Source organism: Oncorhynchus clarkii, chromosome 1 (assembly GCF_045791955.1).
Source record: "Oncorhynchus clarkii lewisi isolate Uvic-CL-2024 chromosome 1, UVic_Ocla_1.0, whole genome shotgun sequence".
In the NCBI taxonomy this organism is placed as follows: Eukaryota; Metazoa; Chordata; class Actinopteri; order Salmoniformes; family Salmonidae; genus Oncorhynchus; species Oncorhynchus clarkii.
In genome coordinates this window covers 49,530,007-49,537,675 of record NC_092147.1, presented here as the reverse complement: position 1 = coordinate 49,537,675, position 7,669 = coordinate 49,530,007, and positions in this window count along the sequence as shown.

Here is a 7,669-nt window from a genome sequence, read left to right as displayed (position 1 = left end):
CTGCGGTTGGACATACTGCCCAATTATTTAAAACGATTTTGAATGCGGCTTATGGTAGAAAAATTAACATTCAGTTATTTGGCATGCAGCTCTGTTGGGCATTCCTTCTGTCGGCATACCAATTGCATGCTCCCTCAAAACTTGAGACATCTGTTACATTGTGTTGTGTGGCCTTAAATTTTCCCCAGCTAAAGGTACATCTGTGTAATGATCATGGTGTTTAATCAGCTTCTTGTTATGCCACACATGCCAGGTGGATGGATGATCTTGGCAACGTAAAAATTCTCACTAACAGGGATGTAAACAAATTGTAAACAAACTTGTGCACAACATTTTAGAGAAGTAATCTTTCTGTGCGTATTGAACCTTCCAAGAGTGTGCAAAGCTATCATCAAGGCAAAAGGGTGGCTATTTGAAGAATCTCAAATATTACATGTATTTAGATTTGTTCAACGCTTTTTTGGTGACTACATGATTCCATGCGTGTTATTTCATAGTTTTGATGTCTTCACTATTAGTCTACAATGTAGAAAATCGTAAAAAAATAAATAAATAAAAACTTGAATGAGTAGGTGTTCTAAAACCTTTGACCGGTATTGTACACGTAACCCTCGTTGGATCTTGGTTTAATCCACGTCCTGTTTCGAGGCACAGGCCTAATTGTTCAGTTCTAGGCAATCTTGTATCTATTCCAATTCAAGCCAACCCCATGGTATTTTCTTATAGAGGATTACCTGCTGCACATGGCATGTTGATATTAGAGACTGTCTTTTCTGAATACCCACAGCTGTAGCCTTGGGCTGATTCATGTAAATGCCAGCAGTTTGATTTCGAAGTTAGATGTTATTATAACTCTGGTTTCTCAAACCAATGCGGGCATTCTGGCTATGACTGAATCTTGGTTAAAGAAGTCTATGCCGGACTCTGATGTGTCTCTGACGGGTTATAATCGTTTTAGGTTTGGCAGAGGTCTAACTCAGGGGTTTGAATACTTACAGTATGCAATCAAGATATATTAGTGATTTATTTTACTTCCACCTTGACATTAAAGTATTTTGTATAGTTCGTAGACCAAAAATGAAAATGAAATCAATTTTAATCCAACTTTGTAATCACAACAAAATGTGGAAAAATCAAGGAGTGTGAATACTGTCTGAAAGCACAGTATACTTTTTACTTGACAATTGTTTCTGGTGTTATCCCTAAGATCTGGAAAGTGGCACATGTCCTCCCCCTACATAAATAAATCTAATCCTTCTGACTTAGATAACTACCGTCCAGTTTCCAAATGATCTTGCCTTTCCAAAGTTTTAGAATCCCTGGAAAACTCTGATAAAAACTTTTTTAACTTCACACTCACTTCTCACCAATCCAGTTTTAGAGCTGGACATTGCACCATTTCAGCTGCTATGCTTGTTTTAGATAATGTATTAGATTGCTTAGTTCATAAATCATTGTGCTGCCTTAATTACAGACCTTTCAAAGGCCTTTGACACTGTTGACCATCGCATTCTCATTCAAAGGCTGATTGAAATAGGCCTGGATCAGGCTTCTTGCAAGTCCTCAACTGGCAGCTTCAAAACACCTGTGTCAACGTCAACAGTGAAGAGGCGACTCCGAGATGCTGGCCTTCTAGGCAGAGTTTCTCTGTCCAGTTTCTGTCTTCTTTTGTCCGCCTTAATCTTTTATTTTTATTGGCCAGTCTGAGATATTGCTTTTTCTTTGCAACTCTGCCTAGAAGGCCAGCATTCCGGAGTCACCTCATCACTGTTGACGTTGAGACTGGTGTTTTGTGGGTACTACTTAAGGAAACTGCCATTTGAGGACTTGTGAGGTATCTGTTTCTCAAACTAGACACTCTAATGTTACTTGTTCTCATGCTCAGTTGTGCACCGGGGCCTCCCACTCCTCTTTCTATTCTGGTTAGATACAGTTTGCGCTGTTCTGTAAACAGCGTTGTTCGAGATCTTCAGTTTCTTGGCAATTTCTCGCATGGAATAGCCTTCGTTTCTCATGACAAGAATAGATAAATGAGTTTCAGAATAAAGTCATTTGGTTCTGGCCATTTTGAGCCTGTAATCAAACCCACAAATGCTGATGCTCCAGATACTCAACTAGTCTAAAGAATGCCAGTTATATTGCTTCCTTAATCAGCACAACAGTTTTTAGCTGTGTTAACATAATTGCAAAAGGGTTTTCTAATGATCAATTAGTCTTTTAAAATGATACACTTGGATTAGCGAACACAACGTTCCATTGGACCACAGGAGTGATGGTTGCTGATAATGCGCCTATGTAGATAGTCCATTAAAAAAAAACATCCATCTACAATAGTAATTTACAAAATTAACAATGTCTACACGGCAGGTAGCCTAGTGGTTAGAGCATTGGGCCAGTAACCAAAAGGTTGCTAGATCAAATCTCTGAGCTAACAAGGTAAAACATCAGTCATTCTGCCCCTGAACAAGGCAGTTAACCCACTGTTCCTAGGCTGTCATTGTAAAAAAAAGACTTAACTGTCTTGCCTAATATAATACATTGTATTTCTGATCAATTTGATGTTATTTTAATGGACAAAAATGTGCTTTTCTTTCAAAAACAAGGACATTTCTAAGTGACCCCAAGCTTTTGAACGGGAGTGTATCTGGATATCTGAATCGACAAGATGTAATGTTTAAAAAAATATACGGATGAGCTAGTTAAAAAAGCTACAATTTAAGGTGGGCTTCTTTTTTAGAATGAGATCTTTCCTCTCCCTAAATGGCAGGAAGCAGATTCTACAGTGAACTTTCCTGCCAGTTCCTGACTAAGGGGAGATCATTTACCAGATTGCAGCAGCCACTAGTCTTAAAACTTCTGGATGCCGTCTACAATAGCACCCTTGGCTTTCTCACACCGTTTTAATACTCACCACTGCATCCTGTATCATAAGGTTGGCTGGTCCTTATTTATTTTTTATTTCACCCTTATTTAACCAGGTTGGCTAGTTGAGAACAAGTTCTCATTTACAACTGCGACCTGGCCAAGATAAAGCATAGCAGTGTGAACAGACAACAACACAGAGTTACGTATGGAGTAAACAATAAACAAGTCAATAACACAGTAGAAAAAAAGAAAAAAAAGAGTCTATATACATTGTGTGCAAAAGGCATGAGGAGGTAGGCGAATAATTACAATTTAGCAGATTAACACTGGAGTAATAAATGATCAGATGGTCATGTGCAGGTAGAGATACTGGTGTGCAAAAGAGCAGAAAAGTTAATAAATAAAAACAGTATGGGGATGAGGTAGGTAAATTGGGTGGGCTATTTACCGATGGACTATGTACAGCTGCAGCGATCAGTTAGCTGCTCAGATAGCAGATGTTTAAAGTTGGTGAGGGAACCATCCAGGGTGGTGATGCTAGTCGGGCGTGCGGGTGCAGGCAGCGAACGGTTGAAAAGCATGCATTTGGTTTTTACTATTGAAGTCCTGTAGATCACTTCACTACTCTCTTTTTGTTTTACTGCACACGCTTCCAACGTACCTAACTTCATTGCTAAAGTACAAAAGAACGAGCTACGAAACCTGCGAGGTTGGTTAACTCTGGAGCTCCCTCTGCTCTCGACCATTTTAGGTAAATCCTCCTTTAGTTTTAGTCCCCCACATTGTTGTAATAACCTGCAAAATGCCTTTAATCTTGATGCCTTGGTGCCGCTACCGCAGTTTAGGACTGGTGTTAAATTAATTCATTGAGGATTGCAGTTGTTTTAATTGATTATAATGATTTTTTGTTGAAATTGTAGTATTGTAATTGTACCTTGTAGTTTTTTCGGAATGTTCATTTTCTTGATTGTGAACATGTTTGTACTCAGGGCACCATTGTGAATTAGACCCTGGTCTCAATTGCGCTGTCACATCCTGACCTTAGAGATCCTTATTATTCTCTATCTTTGGTTAGGTCAGGATGTGACTTGGGTGGGAAATTCTATGTTTTCAGTTTTTTTGTCTTTGGCCGAGTGTGGTTCCCAATCAGAGGCAGCTGTCTATCGTTGTCCCTGATTGGGGATCATACTTAGGCAGCCATTTTTCCCACCATTAGGTTGTGGGATCTTGTTTTCTGTTTAGTTACTGTTGCCTGACAGAACTGTGCGTTTTTGTTATTTTGATTGAGTGTTTTTTAAAATTAAAATCATGAACACTTTCCACGCTGCGCCTTGGTCTACTCTTTTTACCACCAACGAGAGCCGTTACAGAAGATCCCACCAAAAACGAACCAAGCAGCGTGGCCAGGAGGAGTGGACATGGGAGGTAATCCTGGATGGAGAAGGACCCTGGACGCAGGCCGGAGAGTATCGCCGTCCAAGGGAGCAGATGGAGGCAGCGAGAGAGGAATGGCGTCGATACAAGGAGTTAAGTCAACGACAGAAGCCCGAGAGGCAGCTTCAAATACATGTTTTGGGGGTGGCACACGGGAAGATTGGCGGGGTCAGGGTTTAGACCTGAGCCAACTCCCCGTGCTTACTGTGGGTAGCGTGTGACCGGTCAGGCACCATGTTATGCAGAGATGCGCACTTTGTCTCCAGTGCACATTCACAGCCCATTGCGTCCTGTGCCAGCGCCCCGCACTTGCCGGGCTAAAGTGAGCATCCAGCCAGGACGGGTTGTGCCAGCTCTGTGCTCCAGACCTCCGGTGCATCTCCATGGCCAGAAGTCTCCAGTGGTGATCCATGGCCCGAAGCCTCCAGTGATGATCCATGGCACGAAGCCTCCAGTGATGATCCATGGCCCGAAGCCTCCAGTGATGATCCATGGCCCGAAGCCTCCAGTGATGATCCATGGCCCGGAGCCTGTAGTGATGATCCATGGCACGAAGCCTCAAGTGATGATCCATGGCCCGGAGCCTCCAGTGATAATCCATGGCACGAAGCCTCCAGTGATGATCCAGGGCACGAAGCCTCCAGTGATGATCCAGGGCACGAAGCCTCCAGTGATGATCCATGGCACGGAGCCTGCAGTGACGATCCGGGCAAAAGAGCCTCCAGCGACCGTCCCCAGTCCGGAGCCTCCAGCGATGGTTCCCAGTCCGGAGCCTGCAGCAACGGTCTCCAGTCCGGAGCTTACAGGGGGGTTCCTAGCCTGGAGTCCCCGACGACGATCTACGGTCTGGAGGCCCCGGCGACGATCCCCGCAACAGAGGCGCCACTGAAGTGGGGGAGCCTCAAGCGGAGCGGGGTCTGCATCCCTCACTGGAGCCCCCACCGAGAGTAGATGCCCACCCGGACCCCTATAGGTTCAGGTTTGCGACCAGAGCGCACCTTTAGGTGGGGGGGGGGGGGGGGGGGTGTACTGTCACGCACTGACCTTAGAGATCCTTATTATTTTCTATGTTTGGTTAGGTCAGGGTGTGACTCGGGTTCAAAATTCTATGTTTTCTGTTTCTTTGTTTTTGGCCGAGTGTGGTTCCCAATCAGAGGCAGCTGTCTATCGTTGTCTCTGATTGGGGATCATACTGAAACAAACTCAACCTTCATTTACGTTTTGATGCAATTTTATATTTTAATTTATTTAACCAGGTAAAACCCATTGAGGTTAAAAACCTATTTTGCGAGGGTGACCAGGCAAGAAGGCAAAACTGAGAAATAGCAGCTTGTCCATAAAACATTACAGAAAAATACAGAATACACAAGACAGTGTCACAAGTTAAAGATACAATTGAAGATTAGAAACAACTGCAGTTATCACAAACAGTTTTGTCGATCAGAGTCTTAAAAACAGGCAAAGACTCTAACTCTCCTAACTTTAAAATCTTCTGAAGCATGTTCCAGGATGAAGGGGCATTATGTGAAAAATATTTATTTTCCCGTCTAGCCTTACACGGAACCCAAACCGGCTGCGGGCGTGCACCATCATGCATAAATGTATTTTGTCCCCCTACACCAAACGCGATCACGATACGCAGGTTAAAATATCAAAACAAACTCTGAACCAATTACATTAATTTGGGGACAGGTCGAAAAGCATTAAACATGTATGGCAATTTAGCTAGTTAGCTTGCACTTGCTAGCTAATTTGTCCTATTTAGCTAGCTTACTGTTGCTAGCTAATTTGTCCTGGGATATAAACATTGAGTTGTTATTTTACCTGAAATGCACAAGGTCCTCTACTCCGACAATTAATCCACACATAAAACGGCCAACCGAATCTAGTCATCTCTGCTCCTTCCAGGCCTTTTCATCTTTGAACTCATATGGTGATCAGCATCTAAACTTTCATACTATTACCACGACTACCGGCAAAACAGTTCGTCTTTCAATCACCCACGTGGGTATAACCAATGAGGAGAAGGCACGTGGGCATCTGCTTCTATAAACCAATGAGGAGATGGGAGAGGCAGGACTTTCAGTGCAATCTGCGTCAGAAATAGGAATGACTTCTATTTTAGCTCTTGGGGTCGCAGACGCTCGTTGGGGCGCGCCTGCAGTGTGAGTGCAAAAATTGGATAACATGGATTTCTAAATTTATTTTGCGACGCTTGCGCAAGCGACGTGTCCGGTCTGGTCAGCATGTTAGGGACAGACGAGGACAGCAGTGAGTGACTAAACTGGTCCGTAAAGAACAGAGATACAAAGGGAGTTGTCCCATCCATGCTTTGTACACAGAAGTGTACACAGAAGTGTACCAGTGCTTTAGCCTCCTAGTGGAGAGAGAGGTCCTTTGCACCATAGCATACAGATCACAGTGATGGGTAAATGATCTAGCTTTTGTAATGAATCTTAAAGCACCATGATACACTGTGTCCAGAGTTTTCAAGGTACTTCCTGAGGCCTGCATACAAACAATATCACCATATTCTAGCACTGATAAAAAAAAAATATACTTTGAACACAATATTTTCTGACTAACATTGAAAACCAAGATTTGTTTTAGTAATAGAAACCCAATATCAACTTCAGTTTCTTGGTCAAGGTATCAATGTGCTGTTTAAAATGCAACTTTTCATCTAACCAAATCCCAAGATACTTATAGGAAGGAGGTGACCATATCAATTTGCTGGCCTGTTATAGTTAAAATCTGCAAGTTGCTCCATCTGTTAACTTTCAGAGAAGAGAAATCCATACATTTTGTTTTCAATTGGATAAGCTGCCTTTGAATAACATCAAATGCCAACTGTAAGTCCTGAAAAGCCTTCTCAATATTAGACGCGCTAGAATAAATAATTGTGTCATCAGCATACAGATTGAGATTTGCAGAGTCAACAGTCTTCCCTATATAATTTATAGACAGTGTGAAAAGGATCGGACCTAAAATTGAGCCCTGGGGATCTCCTTTTGTAAGCCTTCGAAACTCAGATTTCATACCCTACTGAGCTACTGTCAGAAAGGTATTTTTGGAACCAATCCAATGCACCAACACTTAAACCAAACTTTTTTAGTCTATACAACAGCAGTCTAGACTTTATGACCAAAAATACCCTATTTACACTTTTTAGTATATTTTGACAGTAGAATAAATGTTTCTGAATCAAATCAATGGCACATTTTTAAAATGAGAAGTTGTTTTTTAGGTGTGGTTGCTCTGTGGAAAACTGCTCCAAAAAGATTTCAGTGAAAATGTATCAAATCATATCAAATCTCCAGAGAGTCACACGTAAAAGACAACAACCTAAAACGTAGTAATAACTAAGTAT